At 40.1% G+C, this 23,712-nt stretch overlaps 1 protein-coding gene across 1 annotated transcript in view; it reads right to left on the bottom strand.

Moving 5' to 3' along the window:
- The window catches only part of LOC139532053 (cadherin-18-like), a 382,969-nt gene extending 368,549 nt beyond the window's left edge, over nucleotides 1-14,420 (bottom strand). The window contains exon 1 of the mRNA XM_071329163.1: nucleotides 14,003-14,420. The gene's annotated coding sequence lies outside the window, so the exon portion shown is untranslated. The remainder of the gene's footprint in view (nucleotides 1-14,002) is intronic.
- Nucleotides 14,421-23,712: the final 9,292 nt, after the last annotated feature.

Raw genomic sequence — 23,712 nt, 5'->3', positions numbered from 1 at the left:
CCACTAGGATCCGGAACCATCACATACATCACCACAACACTCATCCTCACCGTGGAGTCCATTCATCAGGAAAACATTCCCTTTTTCATCATTAGTGCACTAGTTTACAAGATCATCCTCAGCCTCCCATGGCTCCAACACCATAACCCCACCAACTCATGTTCAAGGATGAGAATCACGGACTGGACACCCGATTGCCGGAGGACATGCTTTCCCGTCCCTTCTCGAGTCATAGCCTATGTAGTCTGGGACGTCTGGGACATTCGCCAGGCTCTGGAGAGTTACGGTGGTTTCTGGTCCCCTGGCTGAGGATTGACATTGAGGGAGGTCCCGCCTATGCCGTCAGATCTCTACTGGACTCCCAACGTTGTGGGGGAGAGTACTGGGAGGGGTACGGTCCAGAGGAGTGTTGTTAGGTTACGGTGTAGGACATTTTTGATCCCAACATCATCTGTGAATTCTACCTTAAAAAATGGAAAGAATATGGCACCACAACAAACCTGCCAAGAGAGGGCTGCCCACCAAAACTCACAGACCAGGCAAGGAGGGCATTAATCAGAGAGGCAACAAAGAGACTTAAGATAACCCCGAAGGAGCTGCTAAGCTCCACAGCGGAGATTGTAGTGTCTGTCCATAGGACCACTTTAAGCTGTACACTCCTTTTTGACCATCAAGAAAAACGCTATGTCTGGCGCAAACCCAACACCTCTCATCACCCCGAGATGAGAGGTGGGGGTTAATAGTTATGCACGCTCAAGTGTTCTGTTTTTTGTCTCATTTCTTGTTTGTTTCACAAGAAAAAACTTTTGCATCTTCAAAGGGGTAGGCATGTTGTGTAAATCAAATGATAAAACTCCCTCCAAAAATCAATTTTCATTCCAAGTTGTAAGGCAACAAAATAGGAAAAATGCCAAGGGAACGAATACTTTCGCAAGCCATTGTAGTACAGATAGCAATATAGTTCGTCACCATTTGGAATGAAGCAGCCATGCAGATATTTTTAATTCCCAAATATTTCTGTCTGCATTCACACAAGGCTGCCACTTATTTGATACTTTCTTAAATGAATTCAAAAACATTCTGTACTGGCTGTAAACAATCTCTTGGTTGAACATTGACTCCAGGTTAGAGCTAAGCCTAGTGAATTTACACCCAGTAAACTGTATTAGCCTCTCTTATTACATATCAATAAGTCACTGAGGATAGAAGGACATACACTATAATGATATTTATACACAGCAGCACACAATGCCCATTATGGTGGGCTTTTTGTTACATGGCGACAAAGTATTTAAGTACCATAACACACCGATGGATCCTTAGCCTCATCTGTTCTATATGCAGTTTCACCTCATGAATTAACAAAAGTATGTGCTTAGTAATTAGGAGGCACTGGTGTGTTTGTTCTGAGTGCTGGAGTAAAGAAAGCATTCCCAATGGTAATCTTATCTTATGTACAGTGTAGGTTAGCAGTGTGTGTGACGTTGGCTAGCCCTTCCAGAGATGAAAACAAAGACTTCACGTAACCGTCTCTAGATCTCTAGACAAAGGTACATAGACTTTGTTAAAATGTTTAATAAAGCCAAAAACATTAACATTTTATTTGTATATTTTTTTTTGTGGCCAACTTTATATTTTGTTTGTAATTTTCAGAAAGTGGTAACATGTACAGGTATATCATTTAAATTCATATAAATTCGAATATAGTCATATATCATATTTGCATTTCATATTTCACATATATATTTTCTTGTACCTATGGGCTGCCAAAACAATCAGAGAAATGCATACAAAAATAAAGAACAGTATCAACAGTTGTGTAGTATTTCTCATGTACCAGTTGCATACTTTAGACATTTTGCAGCAAATATACATTTTGTGAGTAATAATAGGGTCAAAGCGTAGTTTACATTGTTTAAGGATGAACAACACTTCTTCCAGGGCAATAGGAACCACCATATTTCTCTTTATTCATAGCCACGGAGCGCGAGAGTCATGTCTATACAAATTCATAATTGGGTGAAATGCAATTTAAAGTTTGAAACGGATAGCCCTCCAGCGTCTTTCCCTCTGTGTAAATTTGCTAATTTTATCCGGAATCTCTTACCTATCCATACAGATTCTTTAAACGCACTGTGGATTTTATCCCAATAGCTGGAATGGGGAAACATTGAGCTCACAAAATTGAGCCAAGGCAATATATTCATTTTCACAATAGAAATTCTGCTGGTTGGAGGGACTGGGATTTTACTCCATCAACTGAGGTCTGATTGAATTGATTTGAGCATTCTGTTGAAATTTCTAAAGATGGAAATATATCTATTCCTACATTTTTTAAATGGGAAACTATTGGGATTCTAAGTAGATGGGGTCCTCTGTCAGGTTCTTGAGAAGGAGTAGGGCAGATCTGGTTAGATTTATTTTATAACTTGAGATGGAGCTGAATTTGCCAATGATCTTCAAAGCATTTGGGTGGGATTGAGTTACATTGTCTAGATAAAGTAAGCTCTTGTTTGTGTGTAATCAGATTACGTGATCTTTAGAATTGAGACATTTTTCATCAGAAATTATTGCTTATGGGTACCTTCATATGTGTGTAAAATATTACTTTTCTCAAGTGTGTAATTCATCGATTTTTTTATATGAAAATGTGTTTTTATGCATAACACTATCCATTGATTAGCTGTAATGGAATGTTCTTATCCTGTGTATTTGACTGTGATATGTGGTTGTCTCACCTAGCTAATTTAAGATTAATGCACTCACTGTACTGTAAATTGCTCTGGATAAGAGCATCTGCTAAATTACTCAAATGTAATCCAGCAATACTACTTATTTCTCTGAGAGTGAGACGGATATATAGCATGTTGCCCAAAAAATTGATTAGTAATGGATTTCAAACAAACATGTCTGTCATTGAACAACCCCATGACACGATTAGATAGTGAAAAACACAGCGATCTGTTTCAAGCTCATTTATCAACATTTCTGAAAATGGACATACACTGTATAGTGTTTTGGAATGAAACTCTTCATTTATAAAAAGCCAAAATATTTCTACAAGGCAATTTAATAAATACTTTTGCAGATGCAATCAGTTTTGAGGCTATGCACTGAGATATAATGTACTTGCCATTGCAGACCAAGTCACAGACCACATGTTAACTTTTCAAACTTCTCTATGATTCTGAGTGACAATCAGCAATCCATTTACTTTTGGTAAATGTTGACAAACACAGGTTGCCCACTTTTCTTGACAACAAGGTACAGTGGGGAGAACAAGTATTTGATACACTGCTGATTTTGCAGGTTTTCCTACTTACAAAGCATGTAGAGGTCTGTAATTGTTATCATAGGTACACTTCAACTGTGAGAGACGGAATCTAAAACAAAAATCCAGAAAATCACATTGTATGATTTTTAAGTAATTAATTTGCATTTTATTGCATGACATAAGTATTTGATACATCAGAAAAGCAGAACTTAATATTTGGTACAGAAACCTTTGTTTGCAATTACAGAGATCATACGTTTCCTGTAGTTCTTGACCAGGTTTGCACACACTGCAGCATTGATTTTGGCCCACTCCTCCATACAGACCTTCTCCAGATCCTTCAGGTTTCGGGGCTGTCGCTGGGCAATACGGACTTTCAGATTTTCTATTGGGTTCAGGTCTGGAGACTGGCTAGGCCACTCCGGGACCTTGAGATGCTTCTTACGGAGCCACTCCTTAGTTGCCCTGGCTGTGTGTTGCGGGTCGTTGTCATGCTGGAAGACCCAGCCACGACCCATCTTCAATGCTCTTACTGAGGGAAGGAGGTTGTTGGCCAAGATCTCGCGATACATGGCCCCATCCATCCTCCCCTCAATACGGTGCAGTCGTCCTGTCCCCTTTGCAGAAAAGCATCCCCAAAGAATGATGTTTCCACCTCCATGCTTCACGATTGGGATGGTGTTCTTGGGGCTGTACTCATCCTTCTTCTTCCTCCAAACACGGCGAGTGGAGTTTAGACCAAAAAGCTCTATTTTTGTCTCATCAGACCACATGACCTTCACCCATTCCTCCTCTGGATCATCCAGATGGTCATTGGCAAACTTCAGACGGGCCTGGACATGCGCTGGCTTGAGCAGGGGGACCTTGCGTGCGCTGCAGTATTTTAATCCATGACGGCGTAATGTGTTACTAATGGTTTTCTTTGAGACTGTGGTCCCAGCTCTCTTCAGGTCATTGACCAGGTCCTGCCGTGTAGTTCTGGGCTGATCCCTCACCTTCCTCATGATCATTGATGCCCCACGAGGTGAGATCTTGCATGGAGCCCCAGACCGAGGGTGATTGACCGTCATCTTGAACTTCTTCCATTTTCTAATAATTGCGCCAACAGTTGTTTCCTTCTCACCAAGCTGCTTGCCTATTGTCCTGTAGCCCATCCCAGCCTTGTGCAGGTCTACAATTTTATCCCTGATGTCCTTACACAGCTCTCTGGTCTTGGCCATTGTGGAGAGGTTGGAATCTGTTTGATTGTGTGTGGACAGGTGTCTTTTATACAGGTAACGAGTTCAAACAGGTGCAGTTAATACAGGTAATGAGTGGAGAACAGGAGGGCTTCTTAAAGAAAAACTAACAGGTCTGTGAGAGCCGGAATTCTTACTGGTTGGTAGGTGATCAAATACTTATGTCATGCAATAAAATGCAAATTAATTATTTAAAAATCATACAATGTGATTTTCTGGATTTCTGGATTTTTTTTAGATTCCGTCTCTCACAGTTGAAGTGTACCTATGATAAAAATTACAGACCTCTACATGCTTTGTAAGTAGGAAAACCTGCAAAATCGGCAGTGTATCAAATACTTGTTCTCCCCACTGTATATGCATCAACAACATGGGTCAAAATTGCCCTGTTGAGCTTTTTAGGTACTGTGAAAAAGCAGGTACTACGAGCAAGCTGCCAGGCACATCAATATACAGTATATATAATTTTTGGGGGAGGTGACACATCCTCTCATCAAAAAACCATACACGCACAGACACACCATCACAGCATGAATCGGAACTTACATTTCTCACTTGTTTGTCTTGTTTATCCTGAACCTGTAACTGAAAACATTTCAAATAAACATCTCTGGAAAAACATAATATTAGCATTTTAAGCGACTAGAGGAAGTTAACGATGCCTTTTTTTCATACGCTTTGCATCTCCGTTGACAAATTCAAACCTCGTTGTCCATCTTTCAAGGGATAGTTTACTCAGGATAGAAAAAAACATAGTTGTTCACCTACCTTGGCTGTAGTGGATTCAAGAAGGCAGTTTTTCCTTTGAACACTTACGTAATAGGCATATGTTGTTACTGTTAGAATTCTCAGTGACACTTTACATTAAACTATTTTTTGGTGGAATAAAACTGTAATTACTTCCGTAGCAACATTTTATTAGCATGTCGTTACATAGTACTTTGGTAATTGCATTTTAATTGCATAGCATGAGCTAAGAGTTTTTGGAACTACTGTACAGAAGAGTGACTGTTCCCAATTCCACTTAATTGTTCAATAACTGTATTATTATGCAAATAAAGCCATTTCCAAAGTCATATGTAGAACTATTGTTGCTATTTTAATCATCAGAAATGTACTACACATGTATAGGAACTTGGTGTCAAGTGTTGCTATATTACCTTATGTCTCACTCATTATTAAAATATATGTGTTAGTCATTTTGAAGCTGCAAAGGGGTCCACTCTTGTATTTAATTCTAGACTATAGGTAGTATAAAGGTTAATATCTAGGAGCCCTCCAAACCATGTGCTTATGACCATATATTTAGACTAACTAACTGTTGTAGTTATTTTATATATTTAGCAAACATCAAATATTATTTGGTTTTCTGAGACGTATTCAAAATACTATCAAATATCTATTTTCTTCTGAGACCTGTATTTGAATATCAAAGAAAATAGTTGCCTTTCAGTTGAGACTCTATATAAACTATATTAGACTACCTTGAGTATTTGAAAAGTTGGTATGTTCAAGTAAACTTCAAAATATAACTATTTTCTGCCCAGACCTGATGTCCTTCTTACTGTATAAAGCATGACTAATTCTAAGTGGCAACAACAAGCAAGTCGATGCGGCTCCAACATAAGTCATCAAGCTGAATGTCACAGGGAGACATAACCTTTTAAGAGGGCTAACCTTTGAGGCAAAATGGTAAGATGGGGAGTCATTTAGTAGTGCAGAAGGTAGACTTGGGTTTTAATGAGTGTTGGTATGTATGATATAAATTGACTGTGGGTTAATGGTTAGAGTATAACCCAGGAGCTCCCCATTATTACAGACGCACCACACACACACACACACACACACACACACACACACACACACACACACACACACACACACACACACACACACACACACACACACACACACACACACACACACACACACACACACACACACACACACACACACACACACACACACACTGTCTACCTTGTTCCTTGGTTGATTAAGACCACTAGACATACACAGGATTACTGGTTACTGGATTTGTGTGTAACTGTTATCCATTGGGGAGGCACTTGGGTGAGTCCACACCACTCTCGATTCAGATCAGGTGCTGTAGTAGATTTTTTTAAAGGAGTTTGGAAGTATTTGAGAATACAGAAATACTTTCAAGTTCTTATGAACGGATATTCAATTGGGAGAGTTTGTTCTGAGAAAGGACCATTGAATGATACTGTTTATACACTAATAAAGATATACAGTACACAGAAATAACAACCAAAAGCAAGTCTCTGTTATAAACCAAACATACTTCACACCAAAGTAGACTGAGGTTCATTTAAAGGTGACAGTAAAAAAGCACTCTTTCTCTTCCACACACACCCTCTCTCTCACACACACATACTCACACATATACATGCATTCACCTCGCAGATTTTTATTTTTATATTGACATTTCCTGTATCTCAATCCCATTGAGCACATCTGGGACCTGTTAGATCGCAGGGTGAGGGCTAGGGCCATTCCCCCCAGAAATTTCCGGGAACTTGCAGGTGCCGTGGTGGAAGAGTGGGGTAACATCTCAAAGCAAGTACTAGCAAATCTGGTGTAGTCCATGAGGAGGAGATGCACAGCAGTTCTTAATGCATCTGGTGGCCACACCAGATACTGACTGTTACTTTTGATTTTGACCCCCCCCCCCCTTTGTTCAGGGACAGATTATTTCATTTATGTTAGTCACATGTCTGTGGAACTTGTTCAGTTTGTCTCAGTTGTTGAATCTTTTTATGTTAATACAAATATTTACACGTTATTTCTGCTAAAAATAAACGCAGTTGACAGTGAGAGGACATTTCTTTTTTCGCTGAATTTATATGCACTACCAGTCAAAAGTTTTAGAACACCTACTCATTCAATGTTTTTTCTTTATTTTTACTGTTTTCTACATTGTAGAATAATAGTTAAGTCATCAAAATTATGAAATAACACATAAGTGTTAAACTAATCAAAATATATTTTCTTTTTGAGATTCTTCAAAGTAGCCACTCTTTGCATTGATGATAGCTTTGCACACTCCTGGCATTCTCTCAACCAGCTTCACCTGGAATGCTTTTCCAACAGTCTTGAAGGAGTGTCCACATATGCTGAGCACTTGTTGGCTGCTTTTCCTTCACTCTGCAGTCCGACTCATCCCAAACCATCTCAATTTGGTTGTGGTCGGGGGATTGTGGAGGCCAGGTCATCTGATGCAGCACTCCATCACTCTCCTTCTTGATAAAATAGCCCTTACACAGCCTGGAGGTGTGTTGGGTCATTGTCCTGTTGAAAAACAAATGATAGTCCCACTAAGCCCAAACCAGATGGGATGGCGTATCGGTGCAGAATGCTGTGGTAGTCATGCTGGTTAAGTGTGCATTGAATTCTAAATAAATCACAGACAGTGTCACCAGCAAGCACCATCACACCTCCTCCTCCATGCTTTTCGGTGGGAAATACACATGCGGACATCATCCATTCACCCACACCACGTCTCACAAAGACATGGCGGTTGGAACCAAAAATCTCCAATTTGGATTCTCGACCAAACGACAAATTTCCACCGGTCTAATGTCCATTGCTCTTTTTTCTTGGCCCAAGCAAGTCTCTTCTTATTGGTGTCCTTTAGTAGTGTTTTCTTTGCAGCAATTTGACTGTGAATGACTGATTCAGACAGTCTCCTCTGAACAGTTGATGTTGAGATGTCTCTGTTACTTGAACTCTGTGAAGCATTTATTTGGGCTGCAATTTCTGAGGCTGGTAACTCTAATTAACTTATCCTCTGCAGCAGAGGTAACTCTGGGTCTTCCATTCCAGTGGTGGTCCTCAAGAGAGCCAGTTTCATCATAGCGCTTGATGGTTTCGGAACTGCACTTGAAGAAACTTTCAAAGTTCTTGAAATGTTCCGTATTGACTGACCTTCATGTCTTGAAGTAATGATGGACTGCCATTTCTCTTTGCTAATTTGAGCTGTTTTGCCATTAATATGGAGTTGGTATTTTATCAAACAGGTCTATCTTCTGTATTCCCCCCTACATTGTCACAACACAACTGATTGGCTCAAATGCATTTAGAAGGAAAGACATTCCACAAATGAACTTTTAACAAGGCACAACTGTTAATTGAAATGCATTCCAGGTGACTACATCATGAAGATGCTTGAGAGAATGCCAAGAGAGTGCAATGCTGTCATCAAGGCAAAGGGTGCCTTTTTGAAGAATCTCAAATATATGTTGATTTGTTTAACACTGTTTGGGTTACTACATGATTCCATATGTGTTATTTCATAGTTTTGATGTCTTCCCTATTATTCTACAATGTAAAAATAAAGAAAAACCCTTGAATGAGTAGGTGTTCTGACCGGTAGTGTATATATTTCCAAACTATGAGATTGGAATAATACTGTAAAATTATGTTAATAGACCAATAAGAATGAGAGTTCCAAACCTCTCTGCCAATAACAACTCATTATTAGTTTCCCCCTCCCAACTCAAACCAGTCCTAGCTAAATTATTTTTTGAAAAATTGCTCTTTGCTATAAAGCTATGCCCCAGATTTGTGATAAAAGTGGATGTGCTGAACCATAAAAACACATTTTATGGGTAGGTAATCATTACCATTAGTCATACTGACACACTTCTCTTTCCCACAAAGAATAGGTCATGGCTAAAGACTGTACCTCAGACATCGGCCATGAATACAGGTCCCTCCCCACACTCAAGGCTGCTTTAGTTTTGTATCCACAGTAAAGATTTTGTGAAATTACCTGGGAGGCTGTGCAGCTTGCTGAAAATAAAATGGAGAATAATGATATCACCATATTTGAAAGGGATGAAGGAAATCAATTAGATGATGTCTTTTGAACTACAACAGACAACCCAGGAAATCCCAGACAAATTTTATTTTACCACTAATGAGACAACTCATTCTGACCTCCCAACTCAGACATGCAAAGCGAAAGACATTTTGATCTGTCTTCATTCCTTTGGTTGCCCTATCAATTTTGGTGTTCACACAAATTTACCTAATCCCCGGACAGGTTTTTGGGATTGACTCAACGCATGTCAGAGCTGACTATGACAAATTTAGGTCACACAGATTGCTGTTGCTTCTGCTCAGGGACTGACTGGGACCATAAATCGGCCCAGGTATTTCTAACACACTGGCCTTTTTTTTTCAACACACCCACTGGGCTAAAGAGTGGACCAGTCCATCTGGCATTTGTCCGAACTGCCCTATTGCCAGTACATTTTTAATGCTACTACTGCTTGGTGAGCTGTGCTGGGCTGTGCTCGTTGTAGTGGGTATCAGAATTGTGGTGGCCACTGGCTGCTGTCCTGCCGAGTCTAATTGTTATCAGAGTGGTAGCAAGCTGACAAAAGAGAGTGAGATACTGTAAAACAACCACCCAGACCTTTGACGAAATGGCTGAATGTTGCGGTGTAGGCAATATTGGGCTTGTAATTTAGTGCTCCCTGTAAGATACTGTGTGATACTGTGTGAGTGATTGATGATGATTTGGACCATGTTAATGGTTATTAGACTTATTAAAATGAGTTTCAAGATGATCAAGTAGGTGTGGTACTTTTAATCCCCATGGCATGAAAAACATATGCTTAGTCGTGTCTTGTACAGGTCTTATGTCAGTCTCATGATGACAAGTACACTCTGGCTTGCTTCAAGGTGTCTGACAGCAATATAGAATGAATGTGTTTCAAAGATTTCATGTGATTTATCTATATCGGTCGTGTACAAAGGTAATTGGTCGTGTACAAAGTGTTACTAAGGCCTCTTGCTGTGATCACGGCTCAGTGTGATTAAGAATAGATTAAACACTTCACAGTTCTTCTTGATGTCTAAAACTACCATGTGAAATCAAAATCTTTGAATGGGGTTTTTCATGAAGATGGAGAAGAAAAGCTTCAAAGGTGATGTCATGCCAAGATACAGATGATATCCCCCCACTACCACTCCTCTGTCTCATACAAACACAATCACATTCAGTGAATGTACATGAAATTTAATTCAAATATATCACATTCTTCTCAGCAACTGTGTGAAATCCAAATGGAAAAGAGCTGAAAATCGTTAATATTACACGTGAGTCACGAGTGTTAGAGGCGTTTATAATTTTACCATCACTTCAAAAGATTGATGGAAGTCTGGGGATATTGCTTTTAGTCAGTCTAAATTCCTCCACTGGTAGAAAAACAGCATCACCACAGGATATTTTTGAAATGACACCCTAAAATACATTTAAAAACCTCCATAAGAGCTCTGCAGCCAGCTGGTGGCAAAATGTGATTTTCACACCCAAAGAGATTGTTCATGCGGAACGTCTCTGAGCTAGAACCTCGCTGTCTCCATGGCGTAACTTGCTATGCAATCTGTATGAGAAACATCTCACTAATGGTCTCCAGTCATGATAAAAAGAAATGAGAGAGAGAGCGAGCGACTCCATGTCACGCAGAGCATAAAATACTTTATCAATGAGAGCACTTAGTTATTGGTAATATCGGGACACCGTTAGGTTCTAACCATAGGCTGATTGAAAGGAAGAAAGGTGTTGATCAAGATAAACACACCGCAAGCTTTGAATTCACATCGGCAAAGATCACTACAGACCAAAGCTTGCCAATATATAGTACAAGCATTGTCATTCAACAGAGCACACACATTGAAAATTTATATTTTCCCAATGAGCCGGTGATGTCCTCCACTCAAACATGACAAATGTATGGACAGCTCAAAATGTGATCTATAACACATACTGTAAGATTTACAAGTGTAAAAAGTTATTTTTTTTAAATCCACTGTAATTGTATTGTAGAGCATTCACACAAAGTCTCCGTATTGCCTTTGAATAGCAAGCAGCAGCTGTGTAATCTTACATGGCTGCTGGAGGCATTTTAATCAATAGTTATGATTCATAATGCTGTCTGTACCGTACCAGTGAATCATACAGATGCAAAGGCCTCTCCATAACAACATCATCAGTACAAAATAAATGATCATGGTCATTGTGTCAGCAATATTTGACATTGTGTTACTTATGATACTCTAATTACCTTGACTCATATCCATTACACATCTCAGATATAAAGGGACAGAGACATATATTTAGATTTAAACATCCATGTAACTTTTACCTTCAATAGAAATCATTACACCAGTCAGACTATCCTTCCTTACTGAAGTGTAAAATCTAGACAGTATCACAGTGGGAACATACTCTTTGAAATTCAACTGTGTTGACAATGCTGCCTCAGACTTGCTTCAATGTACCTAACACTTCATTGGGTAACTCATCAGGTAGTAACTAACATAATTACAGCTCTGTTTCTCTTCCTCTTCCAGAAAAGAAAATCCCAAAAGTATCTCCTCCGCATATTACAGTGGGTTGTGAAAGTATTCACCCCCCTTGGCATTTTTCCTATTTTGTTTCCTTTTTTTTGTGAAACAAACAAGAAGTATGACAAAAAACAGAAGTTTTTTGCAAGTCTCTTGCGGTACGTCACTATAAGCTTGGCACATCTAGCTACAGGGATTTTTGCCCATTCTTCTAGGCAAAACTGCTCCAGCTCTTTCAAGTTGGATGGATTCAGCTGGTGTACAGCAATATTTAAGTCATACCTCAGATTCTCATTTGGATTGAGGTCTGGGCTTTGACTAGGCCATTCCAAGACATTAGAATGTTTCCCCTTAAACCACTTGAGTGTTGCTTGAGCAGTATGCTTAGGGTCATTGTCCTGCTGGAAGGTGAACCTCTGTCCCAGTCTCAAATCCCTGGAAGAATGGCCTAGTTACTTCAATTCTGACCAGTTTCCCAGTCCCTGCCGATGGAAAACATCCCCACAGCATGATGCTGCCACCACCATGTTTCACTGTGGGGATGATGTTCTCGGGGTGATGAGGTGTTGGATTTGCGCCAGACATAGCGTTTTCCTTGAAGGTCAAAAAGCTACATTTTTGTCTCATCTGACCAGAATACCTTCTTCCATATGTTTGGGGAATCCGCAACATGCCGTTTGCGGCATATTTTTTTCTTTCAGCAATGGCTTTTTTTGGACACTCCTCCATAAAGCACAGCTCTGTGAAGTTTACGGCTTAAAGTGGTCCTATGGACAGATACTCCAATCTCCGCTGTGGAGCTTTGCAGCTCCTTCAGGGTTATCTTTGGTCTCTTTGTTTCCAAGCTGATTAATGTCCTCCTTGCCTGGTCTGTGACTTTTCGTGGGCAGCCCTTTCTTGGCAGGTTTTTTGTGGTCTCCACAACTTTGTCCATGACCTGTTTGGAGAGCTCCTTGGCCTTCATGATACCGCTTGCTTGGTGGTGCCCCTTGCTTAGTGGTGTTGCAGACTCTGGGGCCTTTCAGAACAGGTGTATAATTACTGAGATCATGTGACAGATCATGTGACACTTAGATTGCACACAGGTGGACTTTCCTTAACAAATGATGTGACTTCTGAAGGTAATTGGTTGCACCAGATCTTATTTAGGGGCTTCATATCAAAGGAGGTAAATACATATATATATTTTTTAATTTGTGGGGAAAACATGTTTATTTTTTTTTCACTTCACCAATTTGGACAATTTTGTGTATGTCCATTACATGAAATCCAAATAAAAATAAATTTAAATTACAGGTTGTAATGCAACAAAATTTGGAAAAACACCAAGGGGGATGAGTACTTTTGCAAGCTACTGTAAGTATGTTACCATCCAAAAAAATGTGTTTACAGGGTCACCGACACTCACCACAGTGCCTGAACAATGAAACAGTAGAAAACAGTCATTCTCTACATAATCAGTGAGGTATCAGTGTATACACAGTGTTGAGAAATACTATTTGTAGCCAACAATAAAATAATATCTGGTTAATGTCAAATAATTCTCCAACATATATAGGCACAAGCACAGCAAAATACACACTAAAGAACAAGCAAAATACATGTAAACAGTATGTGATTTCAGTTCTGCCTATTCACAGTGCTAGGATGTGCAGAGGAGACATGGGCTATTCTCTAACTAGCAGAAGTGCCACTGTCCAGTTTCTTTTGAGCTTCACCAAGAGACGAGGGAGTGAACACTCATTGTTACGCTAGGTTTGTCTTCTCCTACTGCGAGTAGATGTAGCCTCACAACAGCCAAGGGCGGGGGGGGGGGGGGGGTATAACTTTAAAGCAGACCATGCATAGCAGCACAATATCTAATTTCACACAATGCGTCAGGGTGGGGACCAAGCCCATACAACAATAGTAAAAAAAAATATTCAGAGACCAGAACTTAAATTGCCATTATCTTTTTTCTTCCACAACAGACATTCTCCCATTTCTGAACTGGCTCAGACTCCACATACAAGATCAAACCAGGCAGACTTTGACATGATTCAAACAACAAATGAACATTACATTTCCAACAGAATCCAAAGCTCATTGAGGAAAGCAGTCTTTTTTCTCTTACCTGTGTACTTTGAGTGGAGACAGCGGAGCTCCGTCTCCGTGAATGATACCTCAGGTAGGCTGTGATGGAACTGGAGTGTAACCTAATACAACATCAAATGCAACGGCAGCGTAAGGCAGCAGCAGCAGTAAGAAGAAGAAGAAGAAGGCAAAGAGGAGAAGAGGAGTAGGAGGAAGGTGCGAACGCTGAATTATGGATGTAGAGAGAGAGGAAATCCTGTGCTGCCCGCCCTCACTCCCCAGATCGCAGGGCGTGAATCAGCACTCGCATGAATCAAACGGCTCAGTCCACTGAAGGGCTCTGGTCTTGGCACTGAGATACAAGAGGAACGGAGGGAACTCAGCCAGCGGCTGGATGGGGAAGGAGGGAAGGAGGGGGGTTAGGAAGAACAGAGCAGTAGAAAAGAGGAGAGGAGCAGTTGAGAGTACACGGACACATTCCTCCTCAGCCAAACACTCATGTCCTCGCATCACACTTCTCTCTCTCTCTCTCTCTCTCTCTCTCTCTCTCTCTCTCTCTCTCTCTCTCTCTCTCTCTCTCTCTCTCTCTCTCTCTCTCTCTCTCTCTCTCTCTCTCTCTCTCTCTCTCTCTCTCTCTCTCTCTCTCTCTCTCTCTCTCTCTCTCTCTCTCTCTCTCACTGTACAGATTCTCATTTCTCTTCTGTATAATCAATCTAGACTGACAGTCCTTTATTTTAACCAGCCAACTGATAACAAGAATGTTGTGGCCTGTATCCCAGGTTACGCTTCGCTAGTAATGTAAACAATAGGTTTTTACCTGCTGTGTGATTTATAATTTTAGCAAATGAAAAAAATAAAATCCATAAGAATGATTACTCACTTGTATATTAATTCTGGGGGCAGAAGTGGCTAAATCAAATTTTGACTGATGTTAAAATGTGTGTTAACAGTTTGTCACAAAAGATTACCCTCATTCCATTATTTACAAATCAGTTATTTTTCTAATGCTCAAATAAAATCCTCACAGCAAAATGGTTCCAGTTTTCAGAATAAACAGTGTGTGTGTGTGTGTGTGTGTGTGTGTGTGTGTGTATGTGTGTGTGTGTGTGTGTGTGTGTGTGTGTGTGTGTGTGTGTGTGTGTGTGTGTGTGTGTGTGTGTGTGTGTGTGTGTGTGTGTGTGCAGTAGTTTGTATACAAAACCAGAGCCAAAACATTACTGAGGCAATATTTCGACTGATTCTCAGCCCCTGACACATTTACTTTTTTGTTTTTTTATTCATGGAATTTAGGTTGAGTGGTGGATGATTGAGCGACTTGGCCTCTTAAATTTAAGAGGGGGTACCATGTGGTGCCCCATTGAAATCCAATAACTTGGATACCAGCCTTGTGTTATTCACGCTTCATTCCAAGCAAGAGCAGTCGACCCAAACTGTTAGCCTCCACAATCCATACCATTTAGCGTGATGCTTCTTCAGGTGTGCATCATTATATTGGCGGCGCTGAGCATTTGTCTCCACCCAAGCATGCCCTTAGCTTTGTGATTGAGCTTAACACCTGTGTTTTCATCCCGTTGCGTTTATGCCTTGTTGAACCTATCTATACCTCTCCCTATTCACACGCACGTGAAGGCTCCTTCCCTGTCGAGTCAAACTGTCAGGAAATGAGCGAGGCGACGTCAGCAACTCATCTCCCTCAGCCACAGCCCAGCCAGGCGTCTGTAATCAATCCTCTAGGCGTGTTGCTGATTGGTGCTGCTGTGTCGGGCCTGCCGTAGGTAAGTGATCAGCCCCCTCTTCAGGATATACCAGCCTGCTGTTGATCAATTGGCCCATTAATACTCCTGCAGAATGGATAACAGGCAACACAGAACAGGCAATGGGTAGGTACGGCTGCTACAAACTCCCCTCAAATGGCACCCTATTCCCTTTATAGTGTACTACTTTTGACCAGGTCACATTAGGACTCAAAAGTACTGTACTATATCAGGAATAGGGTTCCATTTCGGATGCAAATGTGTTCTCACTTTACAAGGCCTTGTTGAACAGCCTTGAGGTTTGATTTGGTATGCTTTTACAAAGCTGATATCACCTGTACATACCAACATAACTAAATTAATCTCAGACAGAGAGAATGTACACACCTGTATGTGAATATTGGATTGTATTTCATTAATCACATCATTTTTTCAATATGGGCGAAAATACTACCTTCCCAGAATGCATTAGTTTAACCCTCAAATTGACCATAAATCCTTTAGAAATAAGCAAAACAAATGAAATGGGTGGTGGAAATGTAATTGGTTGTCTTAAGCATTAAGGTTAAAGAGTATATGAACATTATTGTTTGCAGATAAAAGTTTTATATTCTTTGGTATCTGGAAGTGTGACCTGTCACATTCAATGTAACTCTCTTGTTCTATGACTGGGATTTCTTTGAATTGCGCTAAATTTGATTCAACTTCCTGTCACTCAAACTTAAATTATAATTCTATATCCTGTGGAGTGTGGCCAATTCAATTCAAATTCAATTCCCAAATTCTGAATTGAGCACAACTTGTGTGTGTGCGTGTGCGTGTGCATGCGGGTGTCCATATTGTTTAACAGACAGTGCCTTCATGTCAGTATTCATACCCTTTGACTTATTCTTTATTTCGTGTTACAGCCTGAATTCAAAATAGAATACATTGATGTTGTTTTCTCACCCATTGTCACGTTCTGACCATAGTTCTTGTGTGTTTTGCTTGTTTTAGTGTTGGTCAGGACGTGAGCTGGGTGGGCATTCTATGTTGTGTGTCTAGTTTGTCTGTTTCTATGTTTGGCCTAATATGGTTCTCAATCAGAGGCAGATGTTTTGTGTTGTCTCTCATTGGGAATCATATATAGGTGGCTTGTTTTGTGTTGGGATTTTGTGGGTGGTTGTTTCCTGTCTCTGTGTTTTCTCTGCACCAGATAGGGCTGTTTCGGTTTGCCACGTTTGTTATTTTGTTATTTGTAAGTGTTGACAGTTTCATCTTGTTTATTAAAAACATGTTGAACACGAGCTACGCTGCGTCTTGGTCCGATCCCTGCTACACCTCCTCTTCAGACGAAGAGGAGGAAGGCTGCCGTTACACCCATCTATAGACGATACCCCATAATGACAAAGTGGAAACGTGTTTTTAGACATTTTTGCAAATGTATTGAAAAAGAAATACAGATATCTGATTTACATAAGTATTCATACCCCTGATTCAATACTTTGTAGAAGCACCTTTCACAGCTATTACAGCTTTGAGTCTTTTTGTGTAAGTGTCTAAGAGCTTTCCACACCTGGATTGTGCAACATTTGCACATTATTCCTTTCAAAACTCTTCAAGCTTTGTCAAATGGTTTTTTATCATCATGCTATAAAAACATTTTCAGGTCTTTCCATAGATTTTCAAATAGATTTAGGTCAAAACTGTAACTTGTCAATCAGGAACATTCACTGTCTTCTTGGTAAGCAACTCCAGCCTCCAATTTGTCCTGTTTTAGTTTATTGCCCAGCTGAAAGGTGAATTAATCCCCCAGTGTCTGGTGGAAAGCAGACTGAAAGGTTTTCCTTTAGGATTTTGCCTGTGCTTAGCATCATTTCCATTTTTCTTGTCCTGAAAAACTCACCAGTCCTTAACTATTACAAGCATACCTATAACATGATGCTGCCACCACTATGGTTGACAATATAGAGAGTGGTACTCAGTAATGTGTTGTATTGGATTTGCCACAAACATAACACTTTGTATTCAGGACAAAACGTTCATTGCTTGCCACATTTTATGCAGCATTACTTTAGTGACTTAATGCAAACAGGATTCATGTTCTGGAATATTTGTATTCTGTACTGGCTTCCTTTTTTCACTCTGTCAATTAGGTTAGTATTGTGGAGTAACTACAATGTTGTTGATCCATCCTCAGTCATCTCCTATCACAGCCATTAAACTCTATAACTGTTTTAAAGTCACCATTGGCCTCATGGTGAAATCCCTGAGTGGTTTCCTTTCTCTCCAGCAACTGAGTTAGGAACGATGCTTGTATCTTTGTAGATACTGGGTTTATTGATACACCATCCAAAGTGTAATGCATAACTTCAACATGCTCAAAAGGATATTCAACGTCTGCCTTTAATTTTATTTTTTACACATTTACCAATAGGTGCCCTTCTTTACGAGTCATTAGAAAACCTCCCTGGTCTTTGTGGTTGAATCTGTGTTTGAATGTTATTGCTTATCAGCCTCCAGTATTTATGCTGCAGTAGTTTAAGTGTCGGGGGGCTAGGGTCAGTCTGTTATATCTGGAGTATTTATCCTGTCTTATCCGGTGTCCTGTGTGAATTTAAGTATGCTCTCTCTAATTCTCTCTTTCTCTCTCTCGGAGGACCTGAGCCCAAGGACCATGCCTCAGGACTAACTGGCATGATGACTCCTTGCTGTCCCCAGTCCACCTGGCCATGCTGCTGCTCCAGTTTCAACTGTTCTGTATGCGGCTATGGAACCCTGACCTGTTCACCGGACGTGCTACCTGTCCCAGACCTGCCGTTTTCAACTCTCTAGAGACAGCAGGAGCAGTAGAGATACTCTCAATGATTGGCTATGAAAAGCCACCTGACATTTACTCCTGAGGTGCTGACTTGTTGCACCCTCGACAACTACTGTGATTATTATTATTTGACCATGCTGGTCATTTATGAAAATTTGAACATCTTGGCCATGTTCTGTTATAATCTTCACCCGGCACAGCCAGAAGAGGACTGGCCACCCCTCATAGCCTGGTTCTTCTCTAGGTTTCTTCCTAGGTTTTGGCCATTCTAGGGAGTTTTTCCTAGCCACCGTGCTTCTACACCTGCATTGCTTGATGTTTGGGGTTTTAGGCTGGGTTTCTGTACAGCACTTTGATATATCAGCTGATGTAAGAAGGACTATATAAATACATTTGATTTGATTTGATTGCTCGACTGAGGGACCTTAGAGATAAAGTAGTGCTTAATCCTGTTATCATTATTATTGCACATAGAGTGAGTCCATGCAAATTATTATGTGACTTTTTACTCCTAAACTTATTTGGTCTTGCAATAACAAAAGGTTTGAATAATTATTGACTCAAGACATTTCAACTTTTAATTTTTAATGCATTTGTAAAAATGTCTAAAAACGTAATTCCACTTTGAAATTTTGGGGTAATTGTGTGTGGGCCAGTGACAAAAAAAATCGTAATGTCATTAATTTTAAATTGAGGCTGTAACAAAACAAAATGTGGAAAAAGTCAAAGGGTGTGAATACTTTCTGAAAGCACTGCATGGACTAGCCCTTCAGGGTGACATCTGTCCTTGCCTTTTTAGGACAATAGGGACTTCCTCTGACTGGTATAGTCTATTGTAATCTCTGACTAAGTTATGGTACTGCAAAAACCAACCTTGAAATGCTTATCTACAGTATCTCTCTCTCTCTCTCTCTCTGTAAATCAATAATAAAGTGACCCCTTTCTCACTGTGCTCTTGTATTGGTTGAAAATTACACACAATCAGTGTACAAATATTCCACTTCTTGCATCTCGATCTTTTTTGTTTGTGGCACACTTCATATTTTGAGGACTACTGCACCACACCACACACACTCTTGCAACATTTTGGGAAAATAATATTTGTTTTAGGAGAGACAAAAAAACTGATTTCAATAACTTTTTCAAAATGAATAAATAATCACAGTAAATAATATACTCAAAATCTGACATATATTGCCTTATATGGTCTTACATACAGCTAGAATACATGCTGTGGCAGGAGATCTTGCTTGTCACATTAATGCAATTAGTTGCACCCCTCTAGAGATTGTTTGTATAGAACAGGTTCTCATGGCAGCAATCTCCTCATGCATAACTAACGGTTTAATATGTTGATCTATCAACCATTTTGACTGTATTTGTTACCACAAATGTGATTTCTATGTCACCACAAAGAAGACTCAACCAACCAACCGCTTTCCCATTGGCAGGGAATGTACTGTCATGATAATCAAAGCAAATTAAATGTTCTACCTGAAGTCTCACAGTTTATCCATTGATGGTTATTTCCCCACTGAGCTGACTTGTATATCTCCTGCATGAACTGGAACTGACGATTCACGACTCAATAATTAAACAAAGATGATTATGCTGAGCAATGTGGTATATTACCACACTGCAATTAGTGGTATAACGATATGACATGAGCACTGTGTTTTTGCACTTTTACCTGTGTAAATGATGTCAAGGTCACCAGCGTTCTGTATTGGCTTTAACCATGTTAGGTCCAACCGGACCTCATTCTTCACGATCAGACGGGATTCTTAAAAGGAAATATATTCGACAAAAACTACAAATAATTGAAAACTATGAGAATACATGGTAACCAGGTATAATCTTTGTAGCAGATTTTGAGAAAGCCTTCAATATTGTATTTCTAGATTTTTTTCAATATAGGAGAATATCTCATAAAATGGGTGAAAGTCATGTGGAACAATCCTTTATGTAAAATTATAAATAATGGTTACTTCTGAGATTGGAGACAAAATAATAAATGTAAGCCAATGATTTATGTTTCTCTTGAGTCTTCAAACTTCAACCTTTTTTTATTTATTTAACTAGGCAAGTCAGTTAAGAACAAATTCTTATTTACAATGACGGCCTAGGAACAGTGAGTTAACTGCATTGTTCAGGGGCAGAACGACAGATTTTTACCATGGCAGCTTGGGAATTCAATCTAGCAACCTTTCTGTTACTGGCCCAACGCTCTAACCACTAGGCTACCTGCCGCCCCAAACCTTGATGGGCCTTATTGAGGACCTGGACAATTTCTACAGTTTATCTGAATTAAAACCCAACTATGATAAGCGTACTATATATAAGCTTACTCTATGTCCTGGGAAATGTTCTTGTTACTTACATTAGCTCGACCATCCCGTGGGTGGGACACCGATCTGTAGAGATCCTTAAAAGGTTTAACAGCCATTTACTCCATAGTTGTTTCCTGGTCGTGTTGTGACAACAACATATTGTGTACCATTTGTTCCCTGCCAGGCAATGTTCTGAAACATTTAGCTACCTCAAGCTACATAACAAACATTTACAAATCCTATTTAATGAAAGGTAATGTGACTCAAATTTGGTTTACTTTAAGCTAGTTGTTACCTTTGCCTGCCACTGAATATTTTGATTCTGTTGTAAATGTTCCCTTTTCCCTCTAATTACTTTCTGTGGAATATAAAAAAACTGGGACACTGTCTGTGTGTGTATGTGTGTATGTGTGTATGTGTGTCTGTCTGTGTGTGTATGTGTGTATGTGTGTATGTGTGTATGTGTGTATGTGTGTCTGTCTGTGTGTATGTGTGTATGTGTGTCTGTCTGTGTGTATGTGTGTCTGTCTGTGTGTCTGTCTGTGTGTGTATGTGTGTATGTGTGTCTGTCTGTGTGTGTATGTGTGTCTGTCTGTGTGTGTATGTGTGTATGTGTGTGTATGTGTGTGTGTATGTGTGTATGTATGTGTGTATGTGTGTCTGTCTGTGTGTGTCTGTATGTGTGTATGTGTGTATGTGTGTATGTGTGTATGTGTCTGTCTGTCTGTCTGTCTGTCTGTCTGTCTGTCTGTCTGTCTGTCTGTCTGTCTGTCTGTCTGTCTGTCTGTCTGTCTGTCTGTCTGTCTGTCTGTCTGTCTGTCTGTCTGTCTGTCTGAGCGTGCGTGTTTGTGTGTGTTCTACACACACTCACTCAACCTGACTGAACCCGAATCATTTGAGGGAGCCCAACACAAATAAATTAATCCAAGAGCAGTGGTAAAATGGCAGAGTGGAGAACAGAACAGTGTTCCAAATGGCACCCTCATCCATATGAAGTGCACTACATTTGACCAGGGCCCATAGTGATGAGTAGTGCCGTTTGGAATGTACTGTATCTGCGAACTCTCTTCACCAGCTCCTCCGTCGTCCCGTCTCCCAATCCCAATTGATGATTAAGGCCAATCAGTGCCATCTCGGCCCGCATGTCTGCTTTCAGTAGACAGTGACCCATTCCCTTTGTATTAACCCTGTGCTCATAATACAAAACTGAATCCTTCAACATTTTGCACCATTTTGCACCCATTCTAATTGAGGTTTTACAAAATTCTGCTACTTACCTATTGCTCAATCATGTGGAGAGTTCATCATTAGCTAGGTTTCCATCCAATTGGCAACAGATCTTCTATATGAACATTCTAAAATCCACATAAAAACAATAATATGCACATTTTCCCACCAAATATGTTTCCATCAAATTGACATGTTGCAGATACAAGGTAGTGCGTGATACCTTAGTGCACATACAACTATATTGTGTGGTTAAATTCCCATGTACCGAATAAAACCTTTAAGTTGAATTTTCAAATGTTGCGTTAAATAACAAGCTTGCAAAGTGATGTGTAAATCCTATTGGAATCCAGCCAGTGTTAGGATATCCAACAGCTGAATTTTTATTTACCTGCAACCTGCATTCAGAATGACTGTAATTGTTAGGAATAACCATTTCAGTAACGGCTGTAATTAATCTAACTAACTGATTGGATTAATTAAAAAAAATATATGTTATTTATCTTTGTGTAGCATAAGATTAATCAATCATTGCAAAAACAAAGATATAAACAATTATCCCCAAAAAATCTACCTGCAGTAAAACAATAACTCTGGTTATTAACACCAACCCTGGGGGTTATTTTACACCACTAAGAGTTATTTTCACTCTTGCAGAGTCAATTTAACTCCTGAATCCATACCAGAAACATTCTACTGAAAAATCAACACTGGCCAATTTGCTGTGTGTGTGTGTTCTGGTGTATGTGTGTGCCTGTCAGCGCCTGTCTTTGTGTTTGTGTGTGCTGCTCCTGTATATGTCTGAGGCATTCCATTTAAAACATAAATGTTTTAAATGGAATGAGTTGAAAATGCCTGTTTCTTTTGTATTTTATTATAGATTTTTTAAAATAAATTTAAATGTATTGTTATTTTCATTAATATAATTTTCATTATCATTTTTGCCGCAGTCAGACAAACATTTAAGGCCAATGGTTACAGTCAAAATCATTGAAAAGAAATGCTGCTGTAGTAGGTAAGTGCTCTGTCCCTCATGGTGAGATCACATGGGGAGATAAATGGAGGGGAACTGACATGGGCATTACGATACCATCCTCTCTCCCGAGGAATTTACATCTTCTCCTGAGCATGTTGTTTGGGTGGCTGCGGCACACTCTTACCTGGGAGATTTAGTGAGCGACGTCTAGACCATTAGTCAGCGGACTGCAGGTAAGGCGGAAGACAAGGGGGAGACGGGAAAGGGAAGGTGATACCTAGTCAGTTGCAAAATGGAATGCTTTTAACCAAAATGTCTCTTCCGCATTTAACCCAACCATTCTGAATTAGAGAGGTGCTGGCGGCTGCCTTAATCGACTTCCACATCCTCGGCACAAGCGGCAGATTTTTCCACTTTGCTGGTTGAGGCAGGAGGAAAAAGGGGAGGCAAAGGGACACGGTTGAGGTAAGGGGAGACGGGGGTAAACATTGGGAGGCAAGGGGTAGGCAGAGGGGAGACATGGGGACAGGCCGGAAAAAGAGGGATACGGGGGAGAGAGGGAGAAAGAGGAGTACGGGGGAGACAGGGCTCAGTCATGACTGTCCGCCTTGCATTGGCATGCATACACGCATGCACATACACACACACACGCACACACGGATG

Source organism: Salvelinus alpinus, chromosome 10 (genome assembly GCF_045679555.1).
Source record: "Salvelinus alpinus chromosome 10, SLU_Salpinus.1, whole genome shotgun sequence".
Classification (NCBI taxonomy): Eukaryota; Metazoa; Chordata; class Actinopteri; order Salmoniformes; family Salmonidae; genus Salvelinus; species Salvelinus alpinus.
The sequence above is the reverse complement of the archived record's forward strand: the minus strand, read 5'-3'. Positions and strand labels throughout refer to the sequence as shown.